Source organism: Saimiri boliviensis, chromosome 20, assembly GCF_048565385.1.
Source record: "Saimiri boliviensis isolate mSaiBol1 chromosome 20, mSaiBol1.pri, whole genome shotgun sequence".
Lineage (NCBI taxonomy): Eukaryota > Metazoa > Chordata > Mammalia > Primates > Cebidae > Saimiri > Saimiri boliviensis.
Window position 1 is genome coordinate 10,363,954 of NC_133468.1, and position 12,938 is coordinate 10,376,891.

Below are 12,938 nucleotides of genomic sequence, written 5' to 3' on the forward strand. Positions count from 1 at the left end.
TCAGTAGGGCCATGCTCCCTCCAAAGGTCTTGCGGAGAATCGTTCCCTGTCTCTCCCAGCTCCAGGAAGCTGTAGGCATTGCTGAGCTTATGGCTGTGCCACCCTATTCTCTGCCTCCAACACCACACAGCCTTCTCCTCTCCCCATGTGTTTCTGTTTTGTTTGTCTCTTATAAGGACATGTGTCATTGCATTTCGAGTCCACTCAAATAATCCAGGATCATCTTATCTCAAGATCCTTAATTGAATTAAATCTACAAAGACCCTTTTTCCCAAATAAGGTCACATTCATAGGTTCCAGCAAATGGATATATCTTTTGGGAGCGCCATTCAACCCCCTACATTGTAAGAAATAATAATAGGGTAACTTAGTTTAGATCAAGGGGTCAGAAAACGCCTCCGAGAAGGTGAGACTTAAGACACAATTGAAGAATGAGAAAGATCACACCATGCAGAGAAGGGGAGAACTGGGCATAGGGAGAAAGCATTGCTGACCAAGGGCACAGTCTGTGCAAAGGCCCAGAAAGCAGCCGAGTTTACAAAAACTGAAAGAAGCCCGGTGTGGCAAGAGCAGAGTGAGTAAGATGTGCTGGGAGTGTGGGCAGAGGCCTGTCCTGAAAGCTTTGGAAGCCACAGTAAGAAGCTGGCATTTTACAGCCAGGCACAGTGGCTTGTGCTGAAATCCTAGTACCTTGAGAGGCCAAGGCGGGCACACTGCTTGAGGCCAGGAGTTCAATACCAGCCTGAGCAACACAGCGAGACCTTGTCTCTACAGAAAATATTTTTTTAACTTTTAATTTTTAAAAAAAATAAAAGCAGCTGGCATTTTACCTCAAGTGTAAGGGAAAGGCACTGAGGGTTTGAAGCCTAAAAATAGCATGAGGAAATTCACATTTCATCTCGAAGCTTTTTCAAATAGCGTGGCTAGCCTTAGTTTAAACCAGGAGTATTGCTTTTACTGTAGCTTTAGCAATAACAAATGCATAGTATCATTTACCCTGTTTTTGCATTAGTTCATTTAATAAAATACATATATAGTGCTCACTTCGACAGCACATATACTAAAATTGGAAAGATATAGAGAAAATTAGCATGGGCCCTGTGTAAGGATGACACACAATTGCATGAACGTGACGTTAAAAAAATACAATAACCCAAATACAAGCCAGCGCACCATGTGGTCCAGAGTGTACCTGGGTTGTGGATTGAATTATGTCTGCCCAACAAAAAATCCTAAATTGTAGTCCTAAGGTGGCCAGGAGCATAGGTGAGGTGGGGTGCAAGTCCTAAGTCCAGAATCTCAGGTGTGACCTTATTTGAGAATAGGGTTATTCCAAATGTAACTAACTCAGATGAAGTACCAGAGTAGGGTGGGCCCCTAACCCAGTATGGCTGGTGTCCTTATAAAAACAGGAAATGTGGACACAGCATGCATACAGAGAGCACGCCACATGAACATGAAGATGCCATCTACATGCCAAAGAGAGAGCCCTGGAACAGACTGCCCACACAGCCCTTAGAAGGAACCAACCTCACAGATGCTTTGACCTTCGACTTCCAGCCTCCAGAACTGTAAGACAATAAATTTCTGTTGTTTCAGCCAGTCTGTGGCACTTTGTTACGGCAGTCCTAGCGGACTAACACAGTCTAATAATATTTTAGGGAGTGAGGTCTTCCTAAATGTGAGTAATTCCAATCTTTACCAGCACCCCCTCTAGAACACTGAAGGGGGTATAATTCACAACCCATACCAACACCTCATCAAGCTATCTTTCTCCATTCTTCTCATCCTCCACTTCCCTTCCCACCCACTGGGCCCCCAGCAGCCTCTTTCCTCATGCCTGGCCTTGACCAACTCCACATCAAAACTGCTCCCAAAATCCTACAATAAGGTCCTTGATTCCTTCACGCTCCACGCCCACTTCCTGGACCTGTTCTGTTTTTCTCTCTGATGGTTCTTTCTCTCTCAAGTACTCATCACCATCCCCTCTCCTCAGGGATTACCCCATCAGATACAGGGCCTAGGAGCCCTGCCAAGTCCCTTAACAGAGAGAGAGGCACAGCTTGAGAAGCCAGAGACAGAACCAAGAGAGAAAGAGAGACAGAGAGATTAAGAGAGAGAATATTGGGACAAGAGTAAAAATACAATTTTTATCTTATCCATTTCTTTTCACACACAAACTTTTAATGACAACCTCCATGAGAACAGAAAATACATCTTGTACATTTTGCAGGAGCAGAACACTTTGCACGAAAATGAGACAAACTGATTTTCAAAATCTTGCCTGAGACCCTGAATCCTTACTCTACGATCAGGCATTCTTCCCACACCATCTATGAAGCTACTGAGCTGAAACCATCTCGTCTAGTCTTAATTAAGCTTTGGTGACATCTGTCATGAGTGACTGGTGACATCTTTCCGTCCATTCATCACTTCTAAAAATGGACTCACTCCTGATAACTAGGAATCAACAACCTACGGTGGCCAGGAGCATAGGTGAGGTGGGGTGCAGGAGGCCTCACGGACATACGCAGGGAAGGGAAGGAGCAACTGCCACATTGAAACCCTGCTCCCAAATGCAACTAGCATAGACAGTAAAATCTTCTACCAGAAGTATGTTCTGTCAGTCAGACACCATCCTAAAAAGGATGGAGTAAAGCAGAAAGGGAGGATGTCTCCAGCAGAAGCCAGGGAAGGCCAAAATGCTGTATCCTTCACTATGGCCTGCAGGTTCCTGGGGTAAGGAAGTATACTTTATTCAACTTTGTACTTCCTGTCTCCCCTCCAATCTCCACCTCCAGGCTCCTAGCCTAGGACCTAGCATTCTTTGGAATTGACTGGTTGGTTGGTTGGTTGGTTGGATGAATGGATGGATGGATAAATGAGCAGCCAAAATCTCCATGCCCTTCCTAAGTGCGATTCTTCAGGGATTTTGCAAAGCCCATTCAGTCCAATTTGACTCTACTGCCTTAAGCCAATCATCAACTTCTCAGACTAAGAAAGGATGTTAAAGATTTCTTAGAATCCCAGAGTCCCCAAAGACACTCATGAGCTGTCAAGGGGAGCACATCTAAGGTATCACTACAGAATCTGCTGTATTAAAACTTTCTAACTTTATTCTTTTTTTTTTTTTTACCAATTTTATCCTTTCTAATGTTTTACAAACGTCAAACACAAACATTTTAAGCACTTACTGTGCATAAGTTCCCATTGGGCAGGCTTTTAACTTTAAAAGTTAAAGTCTTCAAACTTTTAAGCTCCTGTTACCACCTGAAGAATTCTGATAAACTATGTAGGTCTTTGCACATTTTTGGTTGACATCTAAAATTAACATAAATTTAAATAATATGAAGGATGCAATTCCCACTGTATTGTAAATATTGACATTTTATAAATAAAACTGTTACATCACTCTCTTAAATGTTTCCAGTGAAATCTAAATACCATAGCAATTTGATACCCACCCTCAGTTATTTTTAAAAGTGAAAGAACAAATTCTTCCTTATGAGTCATAAAATATTACATTTTTCCTTTTTCCTCTTTGAAATCAAATTTATTTGTTCTAATATAATTTTGTGCTAGTAAATCTTTTAGAATTACCTTGCTATCCTAATTCTATGCAAGAAAAAAATGTATATAAGTTAAAATTCTAATTTCCTTTTTATCTCCTGCAACCATTAGGCTAAAAATTTTCCTCTGGATTGAATATCATTGTAATCATTATTTGTATACATTTGATCAAGGCTATGTAAACATATTACAAATTTTGGTATATGAGTATTAAATCTACGTATACAATCTATTGAAAACATATGTCTTAATCAGGTTGAAGAGGACATGGAGGCTTTGCAGACACCAGTGTTTTGAATGTCACTGTTTGGCACTTCCAGGGAGATAGGGCTGGGTCTTTCTTTGTTAAGGTGAGAGAAAAACATCTAGAAAGAGTAGGAGGCAAAAAGAGAACCAGCCTCCACTGCAGGCACATTCTCAAGCAGATATGTGTTAGCAAAAGACACAGGGGATTCTTCTGAAGCCACCGTTGCCCACATACCCCTTGGAAAGTTCTACCATACCTCCAGGGGCATCAGTAGCTAAGGTTTGAAGATCAAATCGTGGACAATTCAGGTCAGAATAAGTCCCAATTTCAGTCTTTCACGAGTTTACATCTGGGTAGGGAGGAGGACCATAAGCACTGCACTTGAGATGCATAACAGTGAGAGATGGAAAGCATCGTTTAAGACAATAGATGTGGTGGGCAGAATAATGGTCTCCAGAGATATTCATATCCTAATCCCTGCAACCTGTGAATGTGTTACCTTACGTGGCAAAGGGAATTACAGTGGCCAGTGGAATTAAGAGTGTCAATCAACAGATCTTAAAATAGGGAGATTATCCTGGATTATCCAGGTGAGCCCAAAGGAATCACAAAGGTTTTTAAAAGTAGAAGAGGGAGGCAGAAGAGGAGGTCAGAGTGATTCAGATGTGAAGAGGACTCAACACACCCAGGCAGGCTTTGAAGATGGAAGGAGGGGCCACAAGCCAAGGAATGCAGGCAGCCTCTAGAAGCTGGAAGAGATGGCCTCTAAATTGCCCCTTGTGAGCCTCTAAAAAGATCTGAAGCCAATAAAAGGCCTTTAAAAGAAAATAAAAATAAAAATAGCAAAAAGAATGCAGCCAACTAGCACCTTGATTTTAGCCCAGTGAAACCTCGTGTTGGACTTCCAGCCTGCAGAGCTGTAAGATAATAGACTTGTGTCGTTTTAAGCCACTATGTCTGTAGTAATTTGTTACAGCAACAATAGGAAACTAATACAACTGAGAAATGATCTCCAAGTGGGACAGAAGGAGCCCTGGGTGCTCAGAAAGAGGTGCCTACTCCTGCCAGGTTGAAGAGTGTTGTGATCAGCACTGGCCAAGTGCAGGCAGCCAACACCTGGGTATGAATCCCAGTCCCTTCCAGTTTGGTGCTGCCAGTCTGAGAACCCATTCAGCCACCTGCCATTCCTGTTGTCATGTTCACCCTGTTGGCGGCAGAACCCCAGTAGGTCTGAATAAAGGCTGAGCCCTCACATACTCCTGCCTCAGCCTCCCAAGTAGCTGGGATGACAGACATGTGCCACCACACCCGGCTAATTTATTGTATTTTTAGTAGAGACAGGGTTCTGCCATGTTGGCCAGGCTGGTCTCAAACTCCTGACCTCAAGTGATCTGCCCGCCTCAGCCTCCCAAAGTGCTGGGATTACAGGTGTGAGCCACCGCACCCAGTCGAAACTCTATATTCTTTTAAAAATCATTTTAAAACATCATGGACTCATGGTCATTGTGAAATGAGAGAAAAGCTGTTTATAAAAATGATGTGGAGAACAGTTCCCATTTTGTAGAAATATATATGTATCACCGTGTTTAAAACTGGAAGAATTTATACCTAGATGCCAGTGAAAGGTGGGCTTTTATTCCTTCTGATTATCTGGGGATTCTTAATTATGTGACTGAATTTCTATTACTTTTGTAATAAGAAGAGGGGGGAATAAAAGATTTTTTTAAAGCAATGGTCTATAATAAATGAAGTCGTTTGAAATTCTAACCAAAAGTATTTTTATACCTAATCCTATATTGGTGAAGGTTGCTAAGGAACCATGTGCTGCAAATTAGGAATAATCCCAACGATAGCTCAAAGGGGTAAAAACCAAAGCTGACGGTCAGGTAGACAGAAGCCTATGGATGGGAGAAAAAAACCATGGGGCTTGTGTCTAATCTTGCTGCCTTCCTCTTCCCCAGATTGCATGGAAAAGAAAGATAACTTCTTTCCCAAACGTGAATACTCGGGGTGGGGGCGAGAACACAGAAGAACGAAGGCCCAAGACAGCCAGAAGAGTCTCTCCAGAGAATGGCCAGGGCCAGGGGAAACAAATCATCACCAGTATTTCTCTGATATTATGTGCCAGGCGCTGGACTCAGCGTTCATTTAATTCTCACAACATCCCAAAAAGGCAATGATACTATTTTCCCCATTTTACAGGCAAAGAAACCGAAGCAGAAAGAGTTAGGTGATTTGCCCCAGGTCACACCCCTAATAAGTATCAGAGTTGGCCTCTGAGACCAGCTGCCAAGAGTTTAACTATCAAAGGACGCTGCCTCCTGGGAAGGCAGATCCAGAGCTCTTGTGCAGGCAGAGAGCAGGAATGAGACTCAAAGGCAGTTTTCATTACCGAAGTAAAAGCGAGAGGAAGTACTGGCCTCTCTTCTCAAAACGGAATGACAAACAGAGATGGGGATGATAAATAGGATGAAGTATTCATAGTTAAGGAGTAGAGAGGAAAGTATAAGATTTTATGTTGGCATTTGTTTCATGTATTTCTGCTAGGTTTCTCGTTTTTATAAATAGGCTGTTGTTTGATGTTTATGTTCCCCTGCTTAATTAAAGAGCTGCATGGTGAGTGTCCACATATGTGCACGCTTGTGTGAGTGTGCACCCGTGCTTTTGCATGAGGGCATTTGTGCACATGTGCATGCTTGTGGTAGATACATGTGCGTTCCCATGGGTACCTGCATGAAGGGGGTGTGGGTGTCCACATGTATGTGTGAGCCTGGGTGTGCCTGGGTGTGCAAGTGCAATGAGTGGCCACACCCATAAGAAGCATGACTCTTCAGACCACCACCAACATACTTGCATTTTCCCACGGGCAACCTGGCCTAATTGCCAGCAAAATTCCTCAGAAGAAATAAACAATCTCCCAGAAGCCAGCCCTGAACCCTGTGCTGAAAACAACAGCAATGTCTCCTCCTCCATCTCCTCGTGCGCCCACAGGACCCAATGGACAGAAGGGCTCAGTATGAGCTGTTAACTGAAAGCAAGCAGGGCTATAGCAGGCAGGCAGATGCATTTGCCAGCGTGGCAGGTAGTGGCCAACTCTCCTGGTCTGACCACTGACCTTCCCCAAATTCCTAGGAGATTTCAAAGAAGAAAGCTTCCCTTACTTCCCCTTCCCCCGAAGATGCAGAGGGTGTAAATGACCACAAGCACCGACCGGCCCAGGCAGGGCAGCAGCAAAGACAGCCCATCTCCAACTCCACCACCTGCTCAGGCATCAAATTTGACCCACACATTCTGGAGCTTTCCCCACTGTGATGGCAACCACATGCTCAAGTCTGTCCCTCAAGTGGTACCATTCGTGTCCCCATAGGAGGGCATCCTTCTTTTTGAGGTTTTCTTGGAAACAGCAGAAAAGCAAAACCTGATCAAACTTCTTAGCAAGCAGAGATCTTCCTTGTCTAATCTTAATACCATCAATAACTTCAAAGCATATTGCAAGTACTTTTTTAAAAGTCATTTTCCAGCCTTTATTCGACTCAAGGCAACAAGCAAATCTTTCCCAGCGGCAGCTTTTGGGAGCCTCCAACTCAATGTGACAGTTGGAATCACCCAGAAAACAAGTCAAACGGCAAAGATCACTAAAGAGCAACCTCCCCACAGATGGCGGTGAGGGAAGCTGTATGGAAGTCCCTCCCCGCACTCTTACCATCCAGGAAGATCCTTCTCCAATCTTGAAAGCCAGAAAGCCCTGGGATCATTTCCAAACGGATGGAGCCAAGTGTAGGAAACGGAGAACACACTGCAGGAATGGAACCTACTGAGCATTAGGTTGTTTTTTTAAAAACACCCAGAAGAAAGGCATCCATTCCCCAAGAAGGTAAATTGCAGAACAAGAACAGGCTGTGAATAGTTAATCCAAGGTATCATGGGCCTGAGGGAGCTGATTATTAGAACCTGAGGGATGACTGCAGAAAGCATCACCAAGGACCTCAATCATGCCTTCACCCATAGACACCTCACTGACAGCTGCTCTGGACCAGGCCTTGGGCTGCACACTTTCTGAATGTCAGCAGGTGACATGAGGCAGTTAGCTCACCAAGCAAAGCGGTGAATAAGGACTCTGCTCCTTCTCCCTCTGACCATCTCTCTCCACCCGTCTGAGGGAGGGTAGCACCCCTCTGCCTCGCAGGCTTCATCCTCTCCCAGAACCAGCACAGAACAACCTTCTATTTTCAGAGATGAGGAATAGAGGCCCAGGAAGGTCAAGTCCCCCCACAAACCAGGGGCAGAGGCCAGACTAGAACCCAGATCTCCTACACCCCCACTTGGTGGCACCACTTCTCAAGGAAGGAGCAGCCCCAAGCAGAGCGTTTGGAATCAGGGAACGCTGCTTGGCTCTTGGTGTTTCTCAAATTATCCACAATGAGGCTGCCCAGAAAGGTACCCCATCCTAAGTAGGGTGGAATCCCAGGCTGGAGATGTCACCATTTCTCATCTGCAAAACAGGCATGGTTCTTGGATCTCTTATCCCTCAGGCAGTACATATTCAGAGATCTCCCAACATTTCTTGAGGCCTGTGTGCCAAGAACTGAAATTTTAAATGCCTTAAATGCCATGCTAATGAGGCCTAGCCTACTTCTGGAGGGAAAGTGTGGGTGAAGAATGGAAAGACCCTAAGGCTAACAGAGATCTGATTTGCATTTTAGAAGGACTGGTTTAGAGCCACAACATGGATTAGAGGGGATCAGAAAGCCCAACAACCAGGCCACTGTAATAGTTAGGTAAGAGGGCACAGGGGACAAGCTAAGGCTATAAATAGCCGGCCATGGACTCCAGAGATATTTTTATGTTAAACATAAATTCTGCAGGGCACAGTAGCTCACGCCTATAATCCTAGCACTTTGAGAGGCCAAGGTGGAAGGATCACTTGAGGCCAGGAGTTTGAGATCAGCCTGGGCAACATAGCAAGACCCATCCCTATAAAAAATAAAAATCATTTAAACATTATTTAAATAAAATAAATTACCTTCTGGAAATGAATGGTGGTGATAGTTGTACAATAATGTGAATGTACTTAATGCTATTGAACTGTACACTCAAAAATGGGCTGGGCACAGTGGTTCACACCTGTAATCCCAGCACTTTGGGAGGTTGAGGCAGGAGGATCACTTGAGCCCAGAAGTTTGAGACAAGCCTGGGCAATATAGAAAGACCCTGTCTCTACAAAAAGTTTAAAAATTATCAGGGCATAGTGGCTTGTGCCAGCTGTTCAAGAGGCTGAGGTGGGAGGATTGCCTGAGCCTGGGAGTCCAAGGCTGCAGTGAGCTGTGATAGCACCACTGCATTCTAGCCTGAGCCACAGAGCAAGATCTTGTCTCACAGACACGCACACAACAGGTTAAAATGGTAAATTTTATGTTTTATATATTTTACGACAATTAAAAGGGCGGGGAAGGCTGATCATGGTGGCTCATGCCTGTATTCCCAGCACTTTAGGAGGCTGAAGCAGGAGGATTGCTTGAGGCCAGGAGTTTGGGACCAGCCTGGGCAACACAGCAAGACCCCAACTCTATGAAAAATGTGAAAATTAAAAAAACTTAGCCTGGCATGGCGGTATACCCAGCTATTTGGGAGGCTGAGGCAGGAAGATTGCTTGAGCCTAGGAGGTTGAGGCTGCAATGAGCCACGATTGCACCACTGCACTCCAGCCTGGGCGGCAGAGCAAGAACATGTCTCTAAAGAAAAAAAGAAAAGAAAAATAAACTCTCTCCCTCACCAAGTAACACTTCTCATTTGCCAAAAGGAACAAAAGTCATAAACACTAGGACAAGAACCACCCTCCCTAGGTCTCAAATACCACGAAGAATAAAGATGGCTAATATTACAAAGGGCACTTACTATGGTTAGATATTATATTACATACATCTATTAACTCATTTAATCTTCACAGCAACCCTACCAGGTAGACACTGTTATTGCACCCATTTTACAGATGGGGAAACCAAGCACAACCAACCTCAATAACCACCTCAACATCACAAAGCTAGTTTGTGGCAAAGCCAGGATTTGAACCCAGTCGGTGTAACTTCAGAGCCTTCATGCTTATGCACTCCTTGAAGTTGTCTCAGTCTAGTTAGATGCGGAACATCTAAATTAGAACAAAAACATGTTGTCTACTGACCAGCTTGCCCCACTTTTCAATTATTTGGCTCCATGGAGAATAGGAAATCAGAGAGCTGACTGAATTTTTTTCCGTTTTCACCCAGATGTTTGGCATCACACAAATAAGATGATGAGTGGGAGCCACTTGGGAATTAGAGCTCTGTCACCAGTAGAAACACTGTCTTAATTCAAGGTTGTCATTTCATGAATTAACATTCTACCCGACAATGTTTGCTTAACCTCCTAGGGTATTTTACTTTTTGAGGATCTGTTTCTGATAGCCGTCTGGTCAACGCAGTGAGGGCTCAAGTAGTAGTTAATAGACATCGGGACCATCCTTCATTCTCCATCCAGTAATAGCTGAAGTCACAGCAGATTTTTTTTTTCATCACAAATAACAAAAACCATGCATATTTTAACTTCATCTCTGGGATTAAAGTAAATACATAATTTTGGCAAATTACTCGGAATTACGGGCTAGCAACATCTGGTTCGGATATTCTCAAGTAAATTATTGGCACAGTTCCTGCCAATTTTTAATTTTAACCAAAATGTTCTCAGAAACATGTGTTTTCTGTCCCGCTTGCATGTAATCAGTTTGAGAACGCCTCAGAGTTTTAAGCAGGGGGTTTCAGAAATGAGCTGTACTACCTGCACCCCTCCCTCAGGCCTTGAGGAGCTGCCCTCCCTCCCAGCACCGGGGGAGGCAGCCACCTGGGCCAGCGGCCCGCCCGTGGCTTTCTGTTCCTGCCTCCAGCACTTCAGAACCAAAGAGGCCCACAGGTACTCTGTGTACACGCTCCGCGCCCTCCGTTCTGCTCCCAAATTACATACCTCGCTTTTATGTCAAGTCCAATATAGCTTCTTTAGCAGTTTCTGTTTCCTCCCTCCTTATTCCACATCAAGAGTACCCAATTACTTTTATAAATACTTGTTTTAAAAATATCACAGTGGTTTCCTGCTGCTTCGAATTCTGAAGGGCTATGCAGGATTTTAGACTCTCATAAATCTTTCGAACAGTTCATATTTTATCAACAAAGTGTGCTTTTCTGAAAATCCTTAGTAGAACTCCTCATCAAGGAATTTTTTTTCAATTATTTGACCTTTCCATAAGAACAACAAAATAAAAAAGAATTTTTGCCATTTCAAAAGTCATTTGCAATGCCCTCCTTGTGTTCATTAATTCTGCCTCACTCACCAACAAGGGTGGTGCTTTTGGTTAAAAGAGAAAGCCTGAGAGTTGTCAATTCCAAAACACCCCAGCAGAGGTAAAACAGGGTTATGGATGGGTCTTTAAAAGAAAATTCCAGAAAGGCCATGGCTTTGTTAAAGTTGAAAAGTAATCTAGCTCAAGGCAGAGACTTCTTAGTTCACTGTGGCCCCGGGGCCACGTGGCAAAATGTCACCAGGGAGATGGGAGGGGTTAGCCTCTACACTGGGGAGGCAAAGCCAGGATTTGAACCCAGTCAAATCAGGATGCTGCTGTCCTGCACGGTATACTGAGCTATTTGGATTTATATAGGCACAGCTGTGGTTTTTCTCTTGGAACAACTTGGAGGTACCCAAGGGATGGCCACTTGGGCAGGAACCCTCAACATGATAGGTAGCCATGAGCAGGGTGCAGTTCTAAGCACGGCAACACTGAAGACCTGCGTACCATTCAAACAAATGTCTGAAAGATCCGGAGCATCATGTCTGTCTCAGTCCATTCCTCAGTCTAACAAAATATGTTAGACTGGGTAATTTATAAACAACAGAAAGGTACAGGCATACCTCAGAGATATTGTGGGTTCGGCTCCATTCCACCACAATCAAACAAGTCCCACAAAGTTTTTGGTTTCCAACTACATATAAAGTTATGCTTACACTATGCTGTAGTGTGCTAAGTGTGTAATGGCATTATGCCTGTAAAAGCAATGTACATATCTTAACTTGAAACGCTCAATTGCTTGGTACATTTTGAGATGAAAAAAAGAAAAAAGAAAAACAATAAGGAAAAATACTCAATTGCTAAAAGATGCTAGCTGTCGTCTGAACCTTCAGCGACTCCTGATCTTTTTGCTGGTCAGGGGTCTTCCCTTGATGTTGATGGCTGCTGACTGATCAGGGTGGTGCTTGCTAAAAGGTGGAGTAGCTGTGGCCATTTCTTAAAATAGGACAACAGGAAAGTTTGCTGCGCTGATGAACTCTTCCTTTCATGAAAGATTTTTCTGTAGCATGTGACGCTGTCTGATAGCATTTTATGCACTGTATAACTCCTTTCAAAATTGGAGGCAATCCTCTCAAATCCTGCTACTGCTTTATCAACTAAGTTTATGTCATAGTCTACATCCGTGTTATCACTTCAACCACGTTCACAGCATCTTCACCAGGAATAGGTTCGATCTCAAGAAACCACTTCCTTTGCTCATCCATAAGAAGCAACTTTCCATCCATACAAGTTTTATCAAGAGATGCAGCAATTCAGTCACATCTTCAGGCCCCACTTCGCATTCCAGTTCTCTTGGTATTTCTACCACATCTGCAGTGACCTCCTCGAAGCCTTGAACCCCTCAAAGTCATTTATGAGGGTTGGAATTAACCTATTCCAAACTCCTGTTAGTGTTGATATTTTGACTTCCCCCCATGAATCACTAATGTTCTGAATGGCATCTAGAATGGTAAATCCTTTCCAGAAAGTTTTCAATTTGCTTTGCCCAGATCCATCAGAGGAATCACCACCTATGGTAGCTATAAGCCCTACAAAATACATTTCTTAAGTAATAATACTTGAAAGTCAAAATTACTCCTTGATCCATAGGCCACAGAATGGATGTTGTGTTAGCAGGCATGAAAACATTATTCTCCTTGTACCTCTCCATCAGAGCTCTTAGGAGCCTAGCTGCATTGTCAATGAATAGTAATATTTTAAAAATAACCTTTCTTTTCTGAGCAGTAGGTCTCAACAGGGGAGTAAAGCATG

General features: G+C 43.6%; 1 non-coding gene across 1 annotated transcript; it reads left to right on the plus strand.

Moving 5' to 3' along the window:
• The first annotated feature begins 1,036 nt into the window (after positions 1 to 1,036).
• Positions 1,037 to 1,143, plus strand: LOC120360491 (U6 spliceosomal RNA). Its single transcript, XR_005576978.1, has one exon. It is a non-coding gene; the product is annotated as a U6 spliceosomal RNA (small nuclear RNA).
• The last annotated feature ends 11,795 nt before the right edge of the window (positions 1,144 to 12,938 follow it).